The 24,700-nt window shown below is 40.5% G+C and overlaps 1 protein-coding gene across 14 annotated transcripts in view; it reads right to left on the bottom strand.

The window, feature by feature from the left end:
- The window catches only part of LOC126212834 (uncharacterized), a 442,779-nt gene that overhangs the window by 185,904 nt on the left and 232,175 nt on the right, over positions 1 to 24,700 (bottom strand). For 2 of the 14 annotated variants that reach the window (XR_007540937.1, XR_007540925.1), the window contains exon 1: positions 17,571 to 17,719. The exons of 6 other annotated variants lie outside the window; for them this stretch is intronic. The gene's annotated coding sequence lies outside the window, so the exon portion shown is untranslated. Of the gene's footprint in view, positions 1 to 14,426; positions 15,602 to 15,677; positions 15,764 to 17,570; positions 17,720 to 18,819; positions 18,869 to 23,241; positions 23,394 to 23,482; positions 23,713 to 24,700 lie in introns of those variants that run through there. 6 more of the 14 variants (XR_007540939.1, XR_007540934.1, XR_007540930.1 and 3 more) reach the window with 6 other exon arrangements.

Here is a 24,700-nt window from a genome sequence, read left to right as displayed (position 1 = left end):
CACTTATCCTTAAATTTCCCATAGCCCCTGTGACCAAAAATAGTTCATACCAAAAGTACAAAAGAACCTTCTCCACAAATAGTTGCAGTCACTTCATAAATACACTGACTAAACAATCATGGGCAGAAGTACTGTTACAAACTAGCACAAACACTGCATATAATGTTTTTTCTTCCCTGTTTATGTTGAATTTTTAAATGTGTTTTCCTAAGAAACTTTTGAAAACAAACACATATGGGCATACACATGCTAACTCCTGGATCACAACAGGTATTAGAAATTCCTCCAGGACCATGAAAATGCTTAACTATAGACTGAAAAGTTGGACTGAACCCAAGTTTAAAGAATATGTAACAAATTACAAAAAAATATATAGAAAAGTAATAACAAAAGCAAAATTACTAAGTAATGATGAATTAATAAGAAAATCAGACAATAAATCAAAAACTATTTGGGAAATTGTGAAAAGGGAAACAGGTAATGGCCTCAAGGATCAGGAAATAGTACTCAAAAATAGTGAAAATATTGAATTAAAAGATGAAACTGTGGCAAATTACATTAATAATTACTTTTTAAGTGTACCAGTGTCATTAAGTAAAAACTTTACTAAACATGAGAATTTAACAGCCCCAAAAGTAGACAGTAGTCTGTTGTTAACTCCCACAAATGATAATGAAATATTAAAGGTAATAAAGAGTCTAAAATCAAAAATGTCTGCAGGTGTGGATGAAGTGCCTGTGTCAATAATAAAAAAAGTTGCCCAACAAATTATAAAGCCCCTGGTACATATTGCCAATTTGTCTTTCAGCGAAGGTGTGTTTCCTGAGAGGTTGAAAATCTCTATGGTTAGACCTCTGTTTAAAAAAGGAGATCCATACAAGGTAGAAAATTATAGACCAATATCACTTCTCCAATCATTTTCAAAAATTCTAGAGAAATTAATGAAAACCAGACTCATAAATTACTTAGATGCTCACAAACTTCTAAACTGCAATCAACATGGCTTTCGCTCGGGCCACAGCACAGAATCAGCTATCCATGCCTATACCAAAGAGATTGTCAGGAGTCTCGACACTAAAAAATGTGTAGTGGGAATTAACTTAGATTTATCTAAAGCTTTTGATACAGTAAATCACAAAATTCTGTTAAACAAGATGGAGGCAATAGGTGTAAGGGGAGTTGTGAAGCAGTGGTTTGAATCTTACCTTCATGATAGAACTCAGGTAGTAGAAATCATCGCAGAACATAAAAATCAGAAAATGAAGTGGGTCTCAGATGCAAAGAAATTGGAAATAGGTGTCCCACAGGGCAGTGTTCTTGGTCACTTATTATTCTTGCTTTATATAAATGACATAAAAAATCCTAATATTTCTACCAAAGTAATGTTGTTCGCAGATGACGCTAGCATAATTATAAGTGATGATAAAAAAATCATTAACCACCACAACTGATATAGTCCTGAAATATATTCAACATTGGTTTAATGCTAATGAGTTAACACTTAATCTAAGTAAAACAAATTATATACAGTATGGCAAAGCAGCTCAAGATATGGACCTCCAGTTAAAACTAATGGATAAGAAGATAGAGAGTGTACAATCCACAAAGTTTTTGGGCATGCACATTGATCAAAACTTAAGCTGGAAAGACCATCTCAAGTACTTATTCCAAAGGCTCAATTTTGCATGTTTTGCATTGAGGATATTATCTAGAGTATGCAGCACAGACTGTGCTAGACTAGTGTATTTTACTTTCTATCAGTCCATCATATCTTATGGCATAATGTTCTGTGATAAAATTAAATCAAGATTAATAGATGTCTTCAAATTTCAGAAAAGAGCTATATGCATCGTAATACTACAGGGTGTATACGTGGACAAGGAAAAAAAAGTCCCAGATTTCCCGGTTAAAAATACACTTTCTCTCGGATGAAAACATGCTTATTCCCTGTTAACTGACAGTATATTTTCTCTCAGAACTGTATAACTTATCAGTCCTTTGAATGATTATGGTTTTATACACGTGCATAGAATTTCCCGGCGCTTTAGAAAAATAAACACGGGGAAAAACACGTTTCACAACGATCTTTGATCTGCAGCAACAAGTATTACGAAAGTATAAATTCGAATTCCACCAAATACCGCACGTTACTTTCCGAGCATTGAAATCGAGATTGTGATGCGCTTTTGTAAGCCAGTCATAGCTCAAGTCACGAGATCTCGCCAGCCGATGACTGCGGGTATTCAGAGCTTAGGACATGTGATGTAGTCAGCCAATAGCAACAGCACTGTTAAGTAGCGCGAACACACAAACAGAAAAAGTCAATGGTTTAAATTAATATACATAGTGTTGCTACACAAAATGAAAAGCTTTCACATATAATATTGGTCGATAAGATTAATAAGCTGCAAGAGAAGCTAAGCTTTCACATATAATGTTGGTCTTTTGGCACGTATTACAATTTACGATATATCACACAAATGTGCCAGTAAAATTTTTGATAACGACATAAATGTCTGATATTCTGGGCTCGGAAATCATCTAAATGGCTCGTTATCAAAGAGTTGATTTTTAAATGAGAGTCAAACGCTCTGCGATTTAGGAAATTCATCGTACATTCTCGCACATAGTTCAACTTGCATAAAAGGAAATGTGCTTTGATGGTAACGCTTTTGAAACCACCATTCGGAATATTTTTCCGCGGCCTGTTAGAAACAGGTTCGTTTCTGCAGTTGCCAGAGAGCGCCAGATGACAGGTGTCACCGCGCTTGTGCAGCTACGTTGCCGTAAGGAGCCCTTATGTTCGTACGTGCAAAACATTCAAAGATCTTACATTATGTCATAAAAGAAACAAGACATCAGAGGATACTCCAAGAGCATTGGAATTTCGTGACCCATACTAAAATGTGCACATTTAAAGTGCACATTCATATGTCCAGATTCCCAGTGAAGTAGGCCCCGACCTAATATTAAGCTTATCAATGTGGTTTTCGGGATGTAAATTTTCTTGGAGTGCCAATACTGCGTTATCTCATGATTGGTTGTTTGTTATGGCATAGCGCCATACGTGCTAGAAGTTGAAAACGCGCACTTGAAATGCAGCGAACACTGTGTGGAATTAAACACTTCGTTTCAAATATATTGTCTGTGTCAGCGGAAAAGATTAATAAAAGAAAATTTCCTTAGCAAACTGACAAAAATAACTTCATTGTTGTGCAAGGCAATTACTGCTTGACTGTCAGGAAGGTGGAAATAAAATAAAATCTGCAACTACCAACACATTTTAGCCTTCAATAATTATGTGAATGTATTTTAATTCACTTGATAGCTCCCAGTCCCAGAAATCTGTTTTGTTTTCATTTGACGTGAGAGCAAAAAAATTGTTCAAATGGTTCTGACCACTATGGGGCTTAACTACTGACGTCATCAGTCCCCTAGAACTTAGAACTACTTAAACCTAACTAACCTAAGGACATCACACACATCCATGCCCGAGGCAGGATTCGAACCTGCGACCGTAGCGGTCGCGCGGTTCCAGACTGTAGCGCCTAGAACTGCTCGGCCACACCGGCCGGCACGTGAGAGCAGTAAGCGACGAGGAAACAGCAAAATCACTAAATGTAAACACGGGTCATGTGGAGACTACCCACTTACTCACTATAACTCAGACTGCTCTGCGCATCGGCCCCCGGTTTATGATATTTCCGAACCGGGGCAATACCCCGTCACTCCCCAAGCGTTTGAGACAGGACGTACAAAATTGCAAAAAAAACGAATTTTCAAAAATATGTTCATTTTGTAGCGCTCAGCTTTCTGAAGAGTCTGAAAACATATGTGTTCGAGGAAATGTAAAACGTTATTTGGTCTAAGTGTGCCAAAGTGCAGTGCCTCGCCTCCTCACACAGAATTCTTCTATCGCACGCCACTGCACTTCGCTCTGTGGAATTGAAACATGTATATTTTGTAATGGATGCCATCAAACCATATTCAGGACAGCGGAAATTAAAATGACCTTTGGTGCCTCTCCTGCTTACAGTCAGCCGGTTTGAAATCCTGTCCCTCTTTTTTATTAAAAAAAAAGAACTCTTCAGAAAATATGCACTCTTTATTCCCTATCAGCTAACAACTTGCTGCTTTGTGTGACATAAAATTAAATATAGGACACAAAGACCCAGTAAAGACACGAGACAAGCAAGACAATATACAATCCTTAGCCCCTAGAATTTTTTTTCTCTCTAATCTTGCTACAGCTTTATATGGCGTGCTTTCCTTTCTGCGAAAGTTCATCAAACGTTTTGCTACATGAAAAATCGAAATGTTGCTCTCTAATACTGAAATAGCTGTTAATACAAATAGGGCCCAAGACAGGTGTGGTTTCCCGATCTAATTACGTCTATTTTGTCACGGCAACAATTGTAACATACACTAAATGAACGAGACTGTTTTGGCACAAACGGTCTTTTTTGTAACGACAGAATTTAATTCACAGAGTACCAATATCAAATGCCTATTAGGCCTACTACAAGCAAAAAGCTTTACGTTAGGGGATAGTTTCACACTTCATTCATACGCTCCAGTTTCTCAAACATGATCGAAAAGTAGTAGTACGGAATTTTTATACAAACTTGGAATCGTCATATTGTTCCATAATTTGTGTAATGTCCCCGTTTCTTCTCCTTCCTCATTCTAACAAACAGGTTAACTTCACTAACTCTGCTAGAATCACCGGTTTAGTTATTCCGTGATTATTCTCTGGTTAGGCGTTGTTACATGTTCGTACAACGTATTTTCCGCACTTCTTCCAGATTAGAACTTAAAGCGGCTGCTAGCTGGGCACTGTGCAACTGGCCCTTACTAGTATAGCGATCTGGCCAAAAATTTTCCGTCAACATTTCATTTTCTTCAGTACACCGAGAAGGGAATATGTAATCTTTATTACCTGTTATTCGTTTATTTCCACTTCTGTAGTCTGAATGTATGGATTTCGCTAATAATTATAACAATGCTCATCATTCGCAAACCCAATCAATCAGACAGCAGTTGGCATTCAGCCATTCGGCTCTCCTCCGGTCAGCTCGTATAGCCGCTTTTGTCTGTAGGAAAATTTGTTTCTACATTCGACGAGGATTGCCCTGACAGAGTCATCATGTACACTATGCACGCATTCACAAATCAACTTATGATTCATTCAGAAATCAACTTATAATGTGTTCAAAAAGCGACAAGGATGCGTTTCAAAGTCATACGAATAATCGATAGACTTAAGTGTGCTCGATGCTAGCCGCTTTGTGAAACAACGTTTTTTCCCCCTCAAGAATATGAATTTGCCCACACCCCTCCCCCTCCTAGATCTGGACCTTCTGCGCATGCATTAATCTGGCAACTTGGGCGCTCCAGTAAAATTTTTCCCAGTAGCATCTAGATGCTTGCTGCGACTGCTTACACAGCCAACAGCCACATTTCTGTAGCCAGAAGCGAGAGAAGGTACTACTCAACTGCGCATGCGCTTGATCCCGCTCGTAACTGCTAAAACGAATCTAATGTAAACGGTTGTGATGGCACGCTCGTCGCAGGCAATTTGTTGTTATGAAGCATCGCATGGTCTTCCTAAAGCCATTGACTCATTTTGCTGGTGGTAGACGCTTGTATGAGCACTGTGTCTTGTTGCTGTATATGGTTCATTTCCTTTGCAATTTATGTTTTATTTTCGTTTTTTCTCTCGTTCATGTCTTATTGCTGCAGTATTATCTGTAGTAGAGGGATACAGTAATATCCTTCGTTAGAGTATCAGTTCTTACCAGTCAAAATTACAAAAATTAACTGAAAACAAAAACAACGAAAAATTCCCGGAATTCTAAAAAATTACCAGGTTTTTCCTGGTTTTCTCCCGGATGAAAAAATTCCCGGGTTTTTCCCGTATCTCCCGGTTGTCCCGGGTCGTATACACCCTGTATTAGAAGTCGTAAGAATTTGTATGTAGAAAGGGTATGGACATAACGAACGCAAAAGCATGTAAGTTATTTGGAATAAAACTATAGAATCCCCTTCCAGTGTACATGAAGGAATTAATAGATGAAGTAAAATTTAAGACTGAGCTTAAAAAATTACCTTTTAAGCAAAACTTTCTGACATAGATGAGTACTTTGAATGCGTAGAAATTTATTGCCAAAAATTTTAATGTATATGTCTAAATTTGTACTTTTAAAATGCCTTAAAGTGATATTCCATTATTATGTTTGTAGTATTTGTACTTGTATGATATTTTTCTTGTGACAATTCCTACATCATGTAAATGATTTACAGGAAGATAATGAAATGAAATGAGACACTTATGTGAAACTTGAGGTTGTCTGTTACAGAGTGACACATCTACATTCAGTAAAATATCTCAATAAATTTCTGTATTATTCCAAAGTAGTAAAGTCCTTTTTGACTAACCCTGTACAGGAGACCATGAGTTCCATGCAAATTTATTATTTATTTTTGTATCATGAGCCATTTGAGATTGGACAGTGACGCTGGCCAACTTTCCATGTGTGAGTCAACCAAGGAGAAGAAAAAAAGGAAACAAAAAAAGCAATACCTCTACAGACTTTGGAAAACAAATGAATATTGAAATATAGTCATTGTTCTGAGCTATCAGTCACTACTGTCAATTCATAAACACATTTTGAATTATGTTGATATTGGTGGAGTTCTAGAAAAATGAAGTATATGTTGTTGGAAGATTATTGTAGTGAACTGTAAGAATATATGGCACATGCATATGAGGACCTCGTCATATTTATTCGAGAAATATATGTATTGTTCTCTTTAACTGTCTTCCAGCACACATTGCAGGTCTAAGACAAGTAGTCCAAGCTTTATGTATCCAGAGTCTACAAAGCAGTTGACAAATAACAGAATAATATTTTATCTAAAAACAAAAAAAATGGTTCAAATGGCTCTGAGCACTATGGGACTCAACTGCTGTGGTCATAAGTCCCCTAGAACTTAGAACTACTTAAACCTAACTAACCTAAGGACATTACACACATACATGCCCAAGGCAGGATTCGAACCTGCGACCGTAGCGGTCGTGCGGTTCCAGACTGTAGCGCCTTTAACCGCTCGGCCACTCCGGCCGGCCTAAAAACAACGATGATGTGACTTACCGAACGAAAGCGCTGGCAGGTCGATAGACACACAAACAAACACAAACACACACACAAAATTCAAGCTTTCGCAACAAACTGTTGCCTCATCAGGAAAGAGGGAAGGAGAGGGAAAGACGAAAGGACGTGGGTTTTAAGGGAGAGGGTAAGGAGTCATTCCAATCCCAGGAGCGGAAAGACTTACCTTAGGGGGAAAAAAGGACGGGTATACACTCGGACACACACACATATCCATCCACACATATACAGACACAAGCAGACATCTCACAAGCAGACATATTTGGTTTTTAAATATCGCTAATGACCTGTGGTTACCATATCCTGGACCACTTGCAAAGGTCTTTGAATATGTCTGCTTGTGTCTGCATATGTGTGGATGGACATGTGTGTGTGTGCGAGTGTATACCCGTCCTTTTTCCCCCTAAGGTAAGCCTTTCCACTCCCAGGATTGGAGTGACTTCTTACCCTCTCCCTTAAAACGTCACATATGGTCCGGCCACAGATAATTTTAATTACATTTTTTGGAGTTATATCCTTAGCTCCTCGCGAACGTCGTCGTCGTCGTCGCACGCAGAATACGTGTGCACACACACATGTGCAGTAGGCAGTGGACGATGTAAGCACTCGGCTAGGTGTAGCTCGTGCCGGCCACGTGCCAGTGTAGCTCGCGCCGGGCTAGCGCTGCTGTGGGGCGGCCTCACAGCTTCTCCACTGCCCTGGCAGCGAGCGGCGTTCAAATGGGAGTCGCAGTTTACTCTTCGCCATGGAGGGTAGTACTGGGCTGGTGATGAGTGCTTTCGTGAATTGTCGTTCCTTCCGGCATTTGCTTTTGCGATGTTTTCGACGGTCGCCTGTTGCCATATCGACCCGTACCACCGTGCGTCACTCCTGCATGTGGAGCGCACACGCTGCAAGCGTTTGGGCCCTTCCACTGCAGTTTTTTCCTTATCGCTTCTCGGCCTTTTGGCTAAGAAGCACCCCGCGGTCGGAGAGGTCCGTTGTGCTCTGTAGCGGGTCGCGAGTCGCGTTTCGTGGTCGTTTCGTTTGTTCTTCGTTTTTCCAGCAATGATATTTTTGCCGAGAATATGTCGAACCGGTCGATTAGTATTCAATGCGTATTCAACAGAGCAGCGAGATGGCCAACGGCCTTTGAAAAAAAAACTGTGTGACTGCTGTGGTTGTACTTAGCTCTTTTCTGAAGCCATGCTGCGAATCTACAAGCAGTTTATGTTTTGTGAAAAAGGCACTTAGCTGAGAAGGGATAATGCTTTCAAATAACTTACTAAAAGTGGGAATTAATGATATTGATCTATAGTTGGAGACATCTTCCTTACTTCCATTTTTTATCGTTGGTTTCACTACACTCATTTTTAGAACCGTTTGTTACATGTTTTCTCAAATGCTGCAATTAATCAGGTGAGTAAGAGGTTTAGAGATTTCTTTTAAGCACACTTTAGTAATAGTGCTGGATATGCCATCCCATCTGGATGAGAATTTTTTCTTTAACATGTATATTGCCCTGCAAACCTCCTGCTCATCCACTTCCAAAATTCAAATTCGATACACTGGGTGAGATGGCATCGGGTCTCTATCTGTGAATCTATAACATGGATTGATTGTTCGCCAGTAATGTGGTAGTTATTAAAAATATTACATATAGTATCTGGGTTTTTTTATAATGTTACTGTCATGTCTTATGCTGAGTGGTTCCATGTTCACCTTGTTGGGACCTTTTCGGTATTTTTCAGTCAGCTTCCAAGGTGCTTTGCTAATGTTGTCAGACTCTTCTATTGTTTTGCTGTTTATCTGCTTCCTTAGGTTAACAATTTCAGTTTTAAAAGTTTGCTTGGCCCTATTGTATTTTTCCTTGAAAACCTGCATAGTAGCAGCTTTATAAAGCTTGTTTATATCATGTACTTGCTGCATGAGCCTAATCAGATTTGTTGGGAGTTTTAGTCTAGGATTACTTCCATTTACACAGTGTTTAACTACCTTCTGGATTTCTCTGACTGGACAACTATATTCATAATGATGCAGTTGGGTTGAGTAGAATTCATTCCACATCTCTTCCGACCCCTTTACCTGGTACACAGAATCCCATTTCTCATTCACAAGTTTGTCTTTAAGAGCATTAATATTTGAGGTATTCAGCATTCGTTTCTGTGGCACAATTTTTGTTATTTTAGGCAAAACTGAATTTTTATATTCTATCACCTGACAGAAGTTGTCAGAATAAAGAAATTCTAAGTTACTGTAATTTACCTTATCTATAATATCATTTTGATTATAGCATAATCTATTATAATGGAACACATGTCCGTCCCTCTGGTGTCAGGTTTCAATATATTTACAAGATTGTATGAGGTCAGTACATCACTGAGTTGGAAGTTTACTATACTAGTTGAGTTTGCATCTATATTTACAGTCACCTAATACAGTAAGGTCATCAGAACCACCCTGACCAACAACACTACTAAGTTTATTCATAAACAGCATTACATTAGCATTTGGTGGCCTATAAACTCCAATCACTTTATGCTTTGGTAACTTGAGATCATTATTGTGGAGTACAATACCTGTCATTTCAATTGATCCTTCTTTGGTGTGGTGTTCAAGAAAGGAAATTTTTTTAGCTTCTATATCCTTATTAACATAAACTGCCACACCACCACCTTTATGGTTTTTTCTACAATAACTATTTGCTAGTATGTAACCTTCTAATATATAATATATTATTTCACTGCACTTTAGCCTGTGTTCCGTTATTACTAGTACATGTGGCAAGTGTTCCTCTATGAATATTTGTAGAATGTCTAGTTTGTTTCTGCACATTTAAGTGCATTAACTTTAAGGGTGTTATCCCTTCTTGTATATTTGCCATCTTGTGTGAATCAAAATTGTCTGAGTTCACTTTTTCCGACATTTTGCATACACTGGTTTTTTAGAACTCACCTGCAATGGCTGATCACTTATTTCACAGTCTGGCTTTTCTTTGTATGAACGGGACTTAAGTCATATCAGATATACATCCCTGAAAACTATTATTATGGTCCTTTATTCTAAAAAAGTCTCATGGCTGTAGCCCAGAGCAATTGGAGCTTCCTCCACACTGTCTTTCTCACACAGTTTGCTTATGTGGGAAACTAGCTTGGCCTCCCCTTTGCTATTTAAGTGGAATCAGTGTTTTGTGTGTTTGTCATGATTCACTTTACTTAAGACTATCAAATGCACATGGCCAAATTTATCACACAGTTTCTTTAGCTCGGAATTGTAGTGTAAGCTTATTTTATCATTGTTTAATTACACTAAAAGTAAACTGCGATATTGCTCATACATACTTATGCCCGGGACATTACTTACACGCATATGAAATGTGCCATGCACCTGTTCTTGTTGTTAAAATAGGATTTTGTCTCTTCTTTGCATTGCTGTTATGAGAATTCTTTAAATTTCAAGGAAATTTAAATCATGGGCAAAAAATGAAGTGAAAATAGGCAATAAAAATAGTAAATCTTAATATCCAAGTGGTATGTGTGTGGAACAGTAATCCTTACCAACACATACTGCCATGCTGTTGGTGTATCTGTCTTCATTCAAAAGATGTGCAGATTTTAATTAATTTTGAAATTAGAATGTCTCCATAACTTAATTATCAGTTACTATGTACTTCTGTCGATACATCTTATTGACATCTAAAAACTGAGTGCCTGATGTGTTTGGTGGGGTGAATGCTTTAAAAGTTATAAATTATTTATAAAATCACTTGTACTGAAATGTATTTGTCTCTGTATCTCATGTTGTATTACATTTCAACATTTTATATATATACCAATGGCTTCATACTAAAAATTTCATGTGTCTCCACGACTTCCTGGCCTCTGTGCCACACTCAAATCCTACCATCAGCCCTTACCAACTGAAATTGGGACTCATCTGACAAGGACACAGTTTTCCAGTCATTGAGGGTCCAAATTATACAGTTACGAGCTCAGGAGGAGCAGCACGGGTAATTTCGTGCGGTTAGCAAAGACACTTGCATCAATTGTGTGCTGTTGTAGCCCATTAATGCCACATTTCGCCACACTGTCCTAATGGATACATTTGTCATACACCCCACATGATTTCTGCAGTTACTCCATGTAGTCTTGCTTGTATGTTAGCACTGATAACTAAGAAAATGGCACTGTTCTGTCCATAAGTGAATGCTGTCAGCCACTGCGTTGTCTGTAGTCAGAGGTAATGCCAGAAGTCTGGCATCCTCGGCACACTCTTAGCACTGTGGATCTCAGAATATTGAGTTTGCTGATGATTTTCAAAACTGAATGTCCCACGCATCTAGCTCCAACTGCCATTCTACATTCAGAGTCTTAATTCCGATCGTACGGCCATAACCACTTTGTAAATCATTTCACATAAATGACCTGAGAACAAATGACACTTCTGCCAGTCCACAGCCCTCTTATGCCTTGTATACGAAATACTACCACCATCTGTATATGTACATATCACTGTCCCATGACTTATGTCACTTCAGTGTAATGAAACGGCAGGAGCTTAATTCAATAACTGTGTGCATGATTAACCTCATGAAGCTAACAACAGACTCCTACATCTCCATATTTCACGTAAAATATTAGGGAGAGGCTCTCCATAGAAGTAGTAAGAACACAAGCAGCTCAGTTCTGAAGGTGAAAGTAGATGGAGCAAAAGTGTATTATCAATTTGTACAGAAACCAGACTGCAATTATAACAGTTGAATGACGTGAAAGGGAATCAGTAGCTGAGAAGTGAGGACATAATGTTGCAGTCTCTCCCTGATGTTATTCTGTCTGCATATCAAGCAAGCAGTAAAAGAAACCGAGCAGAAATTTGCAGAGGGAATTAAGGTTTAGAGAGAATAAATAATAACTCTGCATTTTGCTGATGCCTTTGTAATTCTGTCAGAAACAGTAAAGGACACGAAAGAGCAGTTGAATGGAATGGGCAGTGTCTTGAAAAGTGGTTTCAGATGAATACAACAAAAGAAGAACAAGGGTAATGAAATGTACTCGAAGTAAATCAGGCAATGCTGAGATAAATAGATTAGGAAATGAGACACTAAAACAGCAGGCAAGTTTTGCTGTCAGCGGCAAAATAACTGATGCTAATCACAGTAGATAGGAGTATTTTGTTCTGAGGTGGTGGTCATTCAATTAAAAATTTAATTGATCAGACAGGCACACAACAACTGATTTTTTTTTCACTCACATTAAATGATCCATAAACACATTAATAGCTCAAAATTCTGCACAGTTCCTAGACAAATATTTATTTAATTTACAGTGGCATTACTGAACTATCAGTCGGATGTAGCACACAGCAGAAAAGCAAATACCTCATATAATTGATAGAAACAAAGACCAAGTTATTAAGTAAAGTTAAGTCATCATGGTCATCGATGAAAAATCCCTAGTTAAGTGATTCTGAACTGGTGCCTTCACTTTTTTATGTGGTTGGAGATATTTACTTTGATATGATTGTACAGGGACTTGGTGCTCACTCTCACTTTGATAGGTCTATTCCACTCCAACTGACTCCTCCTGCTAAAATGTGCTATTTTCTTTTTTTTCGTATGTGAAAGGCATTTATTTACTTTATACAAGTTTTTGAACAGAGATACTGTCCTCGAGTCTATTCCATTCTGATCTGAAATAGTTCAGGCACAGCTATTTTGCACTTAAGATTTTCCTTGTATGGCTAAATATGGAACTGAGGAGGGAGACAATGGAAGCTAATTAGCTCAAATCTGTCCTCAGATGATCTATCTTCAAACACATGGAAGTCTTGACACAAATACAGATGTAGTAATGTTATGAAATTGTTCATCATTTACCATGCTTTACAAGAGTTGAGGCCTCATATAGCTTGTGAATTTTCCTCAGCTATTTTTCACCAACTTCATTACCATTAAAAATCTTTTGCACTTGAATTCACTTCAAGAATGAATAATACTCAGAAAGCATTTTGGTACTGGAAAATTTCCATCGTATGTAGAACAAGCTCAAACATGTTGTGGGGAGATACCTGGCAAGAGGGTATATAAAATGAAGACTGGCAATAGTGAGAAAAGTATTTCTGAAAAGAAGTGGAATTTGTTAACATGTATGCTACTATATAACAACAAGTTGCTGTTTAACATTGTTACCAAAAATCTCTAAGAGCACTTGCATTATACATTTTAGATTATTAAACAATACTATGATAAACAATCAACCTCTAATGGGACATCCTTCCCTAGCATTAATTTTCCTCAACAGCAGTTGTTGATACCACTATTAGCTTCCAAATTTTGGACAGGTGAATATTATCTCAGTTGCTTTTCCGAAAACTTTCATCTAATTTTATTTTAGTATGCTATATTTCTAGATAAACGTAAAATATTTTAGTTTCAATATCAGAAATGATAAGTATTAGTTCTGAATGTACATCTGAAATTATATTTTTGTGGAGATTTGAAATTATGATATACTTGCAGACTTAAAATGTCTATTCTTAATTATGCAATAATGTACTGTTTACTGTCTCTCTTTCTTGAAATAATAATCCAAATTAATAATGTAACAAAAACTAGAATGAATTCATTTGTTAAGACAACAAAGGACTCTAAGAATTCCACATATGATAACACTGCTATCACCCATATCACTTTACATACATATCACTAATATTCCTTGATCATGCAAACAATCAACAGCATTCGACAGGCTATTCCGAAAACTGTTTGGGTCTGCAAAGTTACCAGTTAAAAATGATGCCACAACCTGCATAAATTAACTTCTTGTGAACGGATAGAGAAATACTAACTATTTTCACAAAGTTTACATGGCTCACACAAAAAAGGCAAACTCTTAATATGATGAAAATTTTAGGACAACAGGAGTGATTGTTGCTGAAAAGTGATATGCAATTAATAACATTAGTTCTCTCATTTCCTTTATTACAATTTTTTGTGAAGATCATAAAATTACATTCGTATATGCCAATCATTACTTGGAATCTATGCACTGACTAATTTACTTAGGTGCTTGAAACTTTATGGACACCTTAATGACATATCTATCAAGAGAGCAGCCCACACTCATGTCATTTCAGGAACAAGTTTTTATTCTACTAATATTTACACCTGATAATCAAAATTAAGGCCACTGTTTTATAATTAATCAGTACATATCTTCCTTCCTGTAGATAGTACATTAGTGTCCAGTCTTCTCTCCAGTGAATAGTACCTATTACCTTCCAAGTGTAGTGGCGGAAGATGGTGGAGCTGGAGATGACGTGAGAAACCGCATTAAAAAGGCAAATGCTGCCTTCATACAATTGTATCCAATATGGAAAAATAGAAATATCACATACAAAACAAAAATCCGTATTTTTAATACAAATGTGAAGGCTGTCCTTCTGTACGCCAGTGAAAGCTGGAAAATGGATAAAAAGATAACAACCCAGTTACAAATCTTCATAAATAGATGTCTTCGACGCATCATGAATATCTGGTGGCCAGAAAAAATATGTAATGAGGAGCTCTGGCGAATAACAAACCAGATACCTATAGAAGACCAGATACGAGAGAGAAAGTGGGGCTGGTTGGGGCACACCTTGAGAAAACCAGATGGAGCCATCGAGAAAAAAGCATTGGAATGGAATCCCCAGGGAACAAGGAAGAGAGGAAGACCAAGGGGCACATGGAAGAGGACAGTGGAAGGGGAAGCAAAAAGAGTTGGCAAGACCTGGGCAGAATTGAGGCAAATGGCGAAAGACAGAGACGGATGGCGAGTTCTCCTGGATGCCCTATGCCCCCATAGGGGCCAAAGGAATTAAGTCAAGTCACCTTCCAAACTGAAATTCGGAAAGAAATACTACACTGGGACCGTATGTAAATTCACTCCTCCGAGTCGGAAAACAATAAAAATTGGAAAAGCTCCTGTATAAATGCGAAATTCACATGTTGGCTGTATTAGAGGCCAGATTCCTAGATGAGCTCATTGTGGACTCACAACACCGTAGAGCATTCAAAGGAAAGCCAGCAATAAAGATAATCATTACACCCCTCTCCTGGGTAGTACCTTTTACCTAAACAGAACCATAGTTAACAATGTCATGAGCTTCTCATCAAAATCTGGATGGTTATCCATACTGACAATCAAGTCCATAAACAAGAAATATACTCCCATATACTGCCAAAATCCAATTAACAAAGACAACAAGAACAACCTCCAAAAAGTAGACGACTTCTGTGATCTACTGGAAACAAATCTCCAGGATACCTGTGAACAGTAGAAAATCCTTCTAGGTATCTTCATCGTACAGATCGAGAGAGAAAGAAAATATAAAGACATAGCAAGAGGCTGCTCAGCACACGGAAGAACAAATCAGACAGTAGAAATACTCATTGGACTCTGAAAAACTTTCCAGTTTAATGTGATGTCAACTCATTTTCGGAAAGTCCCAAGAAAAGCAAAGACTTGGGTATCTCCAAATCCCAACCTAGGAGAATTCCAATGAGGCCATGTAGCAATAACCAGGAAAAACACTAGACAAGTGATGAATGTTAAAGTAATCAGACAGTAAATTCAACTGTACAAAGTTAAAATGCATTTTCTCACACCAAAGTGGTCAAGTATAAGAGCAACCCAATGAACATCAACTGAGACATTCCAAATAACTTCAGAGAGGAAATCCGCTCCTCTAGAAGTGAGACCTGGTAACAACTCCGTACAGAGATCAATGATGCCGCAAAGAAAACACTGTCAGGCAAAGACAAAATGGTTAATCTGGTGGAATAAAGAATGTGAGAAAGCACTCGAAAAGAGAGTCAACACATGGAACAATTCAGCAAAACAAAGAAAGCAAACAGCAAGGATATTCTGCAGAGCCAAACGATCATTTGAGAAATAAAAATTATAAAATATCCAGAACAGTTACACATACAACTACAGAGACTTCTTTCAAACTTTCAAAGACAGGCTCAAAGGATACCAGCTCCCAAGTGTAAGCTTCAAAAATGAACAGGACAAAATTGGATTGAATAATGAAGAAAATTGCACTCTACTAATCAGACACTTCTACAAGCTGCTCAACTGCCCACCTCCAACCAACAAACTGGAACTTCTGGCTCCTCCTCAAAACCTAGAGGATGACATACCACCAACAGAAGAAGAAACAAAGGAAGCCCTAAAAAAGTCTCAAAAACAACAAGGCCAGTAGAAAAGACCCGATATCAGCAGAAATGCTGAAATGGGAAGAACTGAAATCCTAGATGACCAACACCAAATTTTTCAGCAAATATGGAAGACAGTAAGAATGCCAGATGAATGGAAAACAGCACTGATCTACCCACTCCATAAGAAAGGTACCTCCTACTTGTAAACAACTACAGAGGCATGTCACTACACCCTGTCATCTACAAGGATACCGCTGAATATAACTCACTCAGTGGATAAAGAGACTCTAGATAGGATCTGCACAGAACTTGGGGTCAGAAACAAGCTGTCAAACATTATCACATACATCTTAACAGGCACAACTTCCAAAGTGAAGTTTATGGGAGAACAGGTGTGTGACAGGGCGATGGATTATCACCAATACTGTTTAACTGTATCCTGGAGAAGATTGTGAGAATTTGGAATTCTGAACTTGAAAATCGAGGGATTGGCCCAATCTGTCTAGGAAGAAAGTCAGGCGGAACTAAAGTCAACTGCTTGGCTTTCACTGATGATTTTGTGACACTTCCAGAGAACTTAGGAGAAGCAGCCACACACACTAACCTACTAGAGAGGATGCCTGGCAAAACAGGAAGTGTGTGTGAATTCCTAAGAAAGCGAACTGTTCAGCTAATCAGTCCCGGCATGACATGCCATGACTTAGGATCTCTAAAGGGTAGACCAAAGTCATGACAAGTGAGAAACATGGACCACAATTCCTTGGAACGGAGATTGGGTGGATTTAGAGGGTAAAAAAAATCAAATACCTCGGTGAAGCCATACAAGACAACGGACTGGAGAAAGCCTCTGTGGGGGAACAGAGCTCGCAAATGCAGAGAGCTTATGGATTTACTACAAACTTTTAAAACAAAAAGTGCATCTCTTGGAATGTCACAATACAGCACTACAATGTTGTGGTAAAAAAAGTGTGCCTGTATGCCAGTGAATGCCTCAATGAATTACAAGTTGGAAAAGCTGGACTTACTAGGAAGATGAGTATTATGGGAAAATCATAGGTCAAACTCAGGTTGTAACTGGTCGGAAATTTTGGAGCAACAATGAAATCTACAATAAGGTGGAGAAAATTTCAGAGACCACAAACTAGAGGAGGTAATCATCTCTAGGACACTTGTACTGAATGGACAAAACCAGACTATCCAAAAGGATATTCGACTACCTGTGGAACAAGAACACAACAACGATAAGGATTGAGGAAGCTTGTAAAGATCTGGAAATGTTAACATTCAGGAAGTTCAGATGTAAAATAAGGATACATTGTGGACCATGACTACACATGAAAAGAAGAATCAAGACTGGAAAAGCCTGGATGGATGAACAGAAGCAACAGCTCAGCGTCCATATACAGGAGTAATGGAGAAAGAAGAAACATCACACAGAGAGGAAATGAAATTGTTGTATGATCCTAACTGGTCAATTCACACATAATTAAATGAATAAAAACTTAAGAGAATTTAATTCTTGGAAAATTTAACATAAACTGATATACTCAGCTCTTTTGTTCACAATATGCTCTGTAGTTGCATAATTCTCTTGGTTTAAGTGTTCATCTTCTCACTTGTTCTTCCTATTTCTCCTTGTTATTATGGTACCTTTAGTTGCCCCAAGATCCCACTTTTCAGCTTCAGCCACTCTCTTGGAATCAGTTGCAACCAACAGTGCCCATCTCATATTAAACCCGAATTATAATTCATACCAACTGTTGAACATCACACCTGTTAACTGCCTCACATTGAAACAAATTATACACATAATAAATGTTGAGAATGACTAAATAGCAGCAATGCAAACTACATGAAAACTTTGTAAGGAAAGCAACAATCTAAGACCAAAAACAGACACAGCAATAATGTGAGCATCACAAATGGTATCTTCTAACAGGGATTTAAACTGGAGAAACAGTTGCGTAGTATGTGTTTTTTGAACAGGAGCCTGACAACACTGACGTATGCAGGCAGCGAGAATGTTAGGATGGACAGACACTAGAAAGCTCCAGATTGATTTTTAAACAACTTCCTAATGTCCAGTTCACTTCTCGTAACCACAGTTTTGTTCAAAAAACTCTAAACATGGTTTTAAGATGAAAAATAATTCATTTGTTGGGCTGATTCACAGGCTAGTTACCATGAAGCTCACACCACAAAAACCAAAGCATGGCCCGGAAGCTGCAGCTCTGCTCAACTATTCACATACGAATCGCATATATAGCTTTTTAAACCTTTATCACCTTCAACAAATTCTGTATCTGGCTTCAGTCCTCTTCCACAGTGTTCTTGCCAACAGCAGTGGGTAACTGGTGCTCCTCTGTAATTCATAATCATTTGTACCACCAAAAAATTTCACTTACAGAGCAAATCATATTTTCATTTGGTATCTTATAAGGATATGGTCTGAACGTAAAAATGTGTTCAACTTGCTGTTCATTGCAGCTACCTTCTCTTTCATCATCATCAACACCTGTGAAAAGAGAAAAATGGTTTATATAGGCCTTCCATTAAATTGAATACCACGTAAATAACATTTACTGTAGATATCTTGCAGGTGTTTCTTATTAATGATAACAGTGAAATCACTATAAAATCTCAACTGCTTTCAGTCCCTTATTCAGGAACTGGAAAGTTACAGTATCTGCAGTTGTAATTTAGTGCAGGTCTCTTGTTGCATTCTGTCGTTTCTTCCTTCAAACGGGTTGATGGCTAAAAATGTGGTTATACAACTCTATTTTCACAATTAAAAATGTTCAAATAACGATCAAAGTTTAAGCAGGGCTATCAGCAGTCATTTTACCAGAACCTGGCCTATCTTGCCTTTAACAGATCTGATCTTAAACATTATAGTCGCAAGTATTTCGTTTTATCAATGACAGTTTAACCACTCGCATGCACTACGCAGTGAAATCATGGTTTGTTTCTTTACAACATTCCCAACCACAAAAATGCACTTGCACCTACAGCACATGCATAACATAATGACTTGGTATGTCTGGTGAGACGCTTGCTATCTTTCACTGACTACAAAACGAAGCCACAAAATGCACAAATCCATGTTGTCGAAAAACTGCAAGACAGGACAGAACTGACGATCAACATAAAGTAAAATTACATTGCAGTTGTGTTTTAAACAGGGACGACACCGTTTTTTTTTTTTTCCTTTATTGTATTTCAATTCCCCATCGGGGCGGGCTGGCAGCAGCATAGGCGCTGCTCTTCAGCCGAAAGACATAGATCAAAACAATAGAAGACATTTAAAAACAGCAAGGAGAGAAATAAGGTGAACATAGATATAAAAAAAGAGGAACATCATGGAAGGCAATAGACAAAAAATGGGGTGACTGTAAAATGGAGATAAAAAACTGTTTAAAAGTAGCACACACAAAAAGCCACACACTGCGACGGTTAAAAGAACACGAGGCACAGTATGACTAGAGCATAAAGGTAGCGACGTATGGCATAGCACATAATGTAACACTGACGGCGAACCTCAAGGCAGGACACAATTAAAATCACACCTCTTGACGCACACGAGAAACAGCACTAAACAACACTGATGTGGCATACTGATGAAGAGCAACACAGAGGATCTGCCAGGTGCTAGGAGATGGGGGAGACCTGAAGAAGGGAGGGAGGGGAAGAGATGGGGGAGGTGACCGGGGGGCGCGTGGAGGAGGGCCAGGGAGGGAGGGATGTGGGAAGGAGAGAGGCAAGTATGGCGTGCAGGGTCTCAGGGGAGGGAAGGACAGAGGAAAATCCGCTCTGGGAGAAGGAGGAAAGAGGGAAAGGGGCCCTGGGGAGTGGGGGGGGGGGGGGGGGGAACAAGGCCAGGTTATAGTTGGAAGGAAGGGTAGATGTCACGGCGAAGTTCGTCATCCGGGAGGGGGAGGCGTTGGAAATTGCCCTGACGAAGGAGATGGAGGGTGTGGAGGTGGAGAGAGGGAGGGATACAGCGATAGAGGCGCGGCAACGGGCGGGGGGTGGAGAGGAAGGAGGAAACCAGAGGGTGGGGGGGATCAAGCCTGCGAACAATGTAAAGGATGCGGAGATGTTGGAGGAACAGGAGGAGGTGGGGGAAGGGGATCAGTTCATACAGGAGCCGTGTGGGGGAAGGAAGGCGGATACGGAAGGCAAGGCGGAGCGCATGGCGTTCGAGGATTTGGAGGGCCGTGTAAAAGCGGGTGGGGGCGGAGATGCAGGCAACGCTGGCATAACAGAGGATAGGACGGATGAGGGATTTGTAGGTGTGGAGGATGGTAGAAGGATGCAAGCCCCATGTCCGGCCAGACAGGAGTTTCAGAAGGCGGAGGCGGGAATGGGCTTTCTGCTGGATGGTCAGGAGATGAGGGGTCCAGGTGAGGTGTCGGTCAAGGGTGAGGCCAAGGTATTTCAGGGTGGGGGTGAGTTGGATAGGACGACCATAAAGGGTGAGGTAGAAATCATGGAGGCGGAAGGAGCGAGTGGTGCGGCCTATGATGATTGCCTGGGTTTTGGAGGGGTTGAGACGGAGGAACCACTGGTTACACCAAGTGGTGAACTGGTTAAGGTAGGTTTGGAGGGTACGTTGAGACCGTTGAAGGGTAGGATAGAGAGCCAGGAAGGCGGTGTCATCAGCATACTGGAGAAGGTGGACTGGTGGGGGTGGCTTGGGCATATCAGCTGTATACAAGAGATAAAGGAGAGGGGAGAGGACAGAACCCTGGGGGACGCCAGCCGTGGGATAAAAGATACGGGAGTTGGTGTTGTGGAGGGTGACATAGGAAGGACGGTGCGAGAGGAAGGAAGCGACCAGACGGACAAAATTGATAGGCAGGGCGTAGGTTTGGAGTTTAAAGAGGAGACCAGGATGCCATACACGGTCATAGGCATTTTGGAGGTCAAGGGAAACAAAAATGGCGGAGCGACGGGAGTTGAGCTGGAGGGACAGAAGGTGAACAAGGTGGAGGAGTTGGTCGTCAGCAGAGGAGGAGGGTCGGAAGCCACACTGGGTAAGGGGGAGGAGGTGGTGTTGAGCAAGGTGCTGATGGATACGGCGGGAGAGGATGGATTCAAAGACCTTACTGAAGACGGAGGTGAGGCAGATGGGAGGATAGGAAGAGGCGGCAGAAGGGGGTTTGTTGGGTTTGAGGAATAAGAGGACGCGGGAGGTCTTCCACAGGTCAGGGTAGAAGCCAGTAGAGAGGACGACATTATAGAGATGGGCGAGGACAGTCAGGAAGGAATAGGGGCTTTCGCGAAGGTGACGGTAGGTGACACAGTCGTGACCAGGGGCCGTGTTGCGTTTGGACCGGAGGATAAGTTTAATGTCTTGTGCTGTGATGGGAGTGTTTATGTCGGAGGGGGGCAACTGCCCCAAGTACTGGAGACTAGGAGCAAGAGGGGCGACCGAGGTATCGGCACGTTCCATGACCGTGGGGAAAAGAGAATAATCAAAGTGGGGATCATCGGGGATGGAGAAGACCTCGGAAAGGCGGGAAGCGAAGTGGTTGGCCTTACTGAGGTTGTCAGGAAGTGGGCGATCGTTATGGAGAAGGGGGTAGTGGGGAGCGGAAAGGGAACCAGTAAGACGATGGAAGGCGGACCAGTACTTGGAGGAGTTGATAGGGAGGGTGGCGTTGAGTCGTGTGCAGGTCTGGCGCCAGTCTCGGCGTTTCGTGGCTGTAATAAGGTTCCGTACGTGTCGCTGTATTTGGCGGTGGCGTTGGAGTGTATCCCTGTCACGAGTGCGCAGGAAGGAGCGATAGAGGCGGCGGGATTCACGGAGGAGGAGGACAGCCCGCGGAGGGAGAGTGGGACGGTGTGGGTGGATGGTTTTAGTAGGAACATGGGCCTCCATGGCGTCAGTAATTACCTGCTGAAGGAAGGACGAGGCGTGGTTGATGTCGTCAGGATGGTGATAGGTAAGAGGGTGGCTTTCGACCTGGGCGGAGATGGAGTCCCGGTAGGCATCCCAGTTGGCACGGCGATAGTCATGGACGACCTTGGGAGGGGGTGCAGGGTGCGGAGCCGGAGGGGGGCGGTTTGCAGATGTGATGGTGAGAAGGACAGGGAGGTGATCGCTACCTGTGGGGTCAAGGACGGCGACAGTGATACGCCCAAGGAGGTTGGCGGAGGCAATGACAACATCGGGGGTGGTGTTACTTTCAGGTCGGGTGTGCTGGGGAAGAGGAACAAGGTCACCTTGAAGTGTGGAGAGGAACTGATGCCACCGCCGAAGGGCAGCAGGAGTGCGGCTATGGATGTTGAGGTCGGCGGCAATCACATAGGTGGAGAAGGTGTGGTCAATGTGTGAGATGAAGTCATAAGGAAGAGGAGCAGTGGGGCGGACATAGATGGTGGCACAGGTAATGGTGAGGGAGGGGAAGAAGACGCGAAGGATAAGGTGTTCAGTGGGGTCATTGAGGAGAGGTTGTGGCCGGACAGGGATATGCTTAAGGTGGCCAATCGCGACTCCACCCTGCGCACGAGGACCAGGAGCGTCAGTGCGGTGGAGGATATAGGGGGAGGTGCGGATAGAATGGTGGGGCTGGAGAAAGGTTTCGTTCAAGAGGAAGGTGTCGACCTGGTGGTGGGAGAGGGTGTGCATGAGGAGGTATTTGTTGGAGCGGAAGGAGCGAATGTTCTGGAAGAGGATGCGAGACTCGTGCCGCGCCATGACGGGAAGGAGGGGGGGAAGAGAGGGAAGGGAAGAGACTTAAACTAGGGGACGACACCGTTTAATTCAGAGCACTTAATAGGCCTACCAAACATTCCACAGTCAAGAATTAAAGATTGCAATTGTGTTCTATCAAAAACATGGATACTTGTAATCTGTGAGACACTGATGAAAGTATTACTTACACTAATACCTTTTTTTATTACTATCCTTGCTTCTGGTTATTTCCATTTCGAAGGATTTAGAACTTCGAATTTCATAGGAACTGCTTTCTGTTTTAACAGTTCTCTTCCAGCAGGTCGCTCTTCAACTCCAACTGCGCATCTTCAAAGTGAAACTTAAACAAATCGTAACCGTACACATTATACAAAAAAACACACAATATTTCAAATCTGATTACTTTCAACGGTTAACCACCTCCTCTACCTCTTTTACAGGTCTATAATCATTTTGCTCTCTAATGTTTAATTGCTCTAACTCAAAATGACGTGAACTATTTAGACGGACTGTTGGAACGAGTCGGTACAGCTCAGCAATCCGTTTCAGAATTTTGTAACCAAAATTTTACTTTCTCCCCACCAACAATACACGAAATCAGCCCTCTACTGTCACCAACAGGGCTGCCATTGCATTTGCATTTGCAAGGAAAGGAAACACGCATATGCATTTAGCATTACGAGGCTTGTCCTGCCATCTATTGGTAACCTCGAACAACAGATGTGTGGATACGAATTTACAACTGGTATTTGATTTTATGTTGCATTTTGAATTTTCTGTAGTATTAGTTGTTATGAGACACACTTAATAATTTTAGCATTTATTTTTTTATTATTGAAGTTGCTATAAAGGAACATTAATTTCAACTATTTATGACGAGACTGCTACGTGCTCGTTTCTATTATTAGGGCAAAGGCTATATATCCCCTATGCGGGCATGGCTAATCACAATTATTCAACCTGTTAAATAACTGATTTTTTGGAGAGCTCTTACCGTATTTCGGTCTGAGCTGGTATTACGATGGAAAATAGTTTCCCAGTTTTTGTTATTGATCAATTGACTTGAATGATCTCGAGTATTATTCATCTGTTTGACTCATTCTTTTCAGAACTTGACATTTTCTCTTAAAGGAAAACGGTGAATTTGGTATTTTCCGATTATTTGGGTTATTCATCATCAGTTATCTGCTATATTAGCTGGTCCTTTGCATCTCCAGTTTCTGCGGTCCATTACTACCGTCTTAGGCTACTGTATGTTGTACCGTCCATCATGTTATCCAGTATCTGGGATCTCTTCCTTCCTCGCTTCCTTTTCCCTTCTACATAACCTTCTAACACTGTTTTTATCAGTCCGTCATGCTTTCTTAATATATGCCCAACCCAATTTCTTTTTCTTCTCTTTATTACATCTAGTAACTGTCTTTTCTTTCCCACTCTTCATTTTTTACTCTGTCCATCCAACTTATTCTTTCCATCCTCCACCATGTCCAGATCTCAAAAGCCTCTAGCCTTTCTCTTTTTTTTATTTCCCCATAGTCCACATTTCAGCGCCATATAGAAGAACACTCCATACAAGACATTTTATGAGTCTCTTTCTGAGTTCTCTGTCCAAACCGCTGCAGAAAATTCTCCTTTTCTTATAAAACG

This window comes from Schistocerca nitens, chromosome 11 (genome assembly GCF_023898315.1).
Source record: "Schistocerca nitens isolate TAMUIC-IGC-003100 chromosome 11, iqSchNite1.1, whole genome shotgun sequence".
In the NCBI taxonomy this organism is placed as follows: Eukaryota; Metazoa; Arthropoda; class Insecta; order Orthoptera; family Acrididae; genus Schistocerca; species Schistocerca nitens.
Note: the sequence above shows the minus strand (reverse complement) of the source record. Positions and strands in the feature narration are given on the sequence as shown.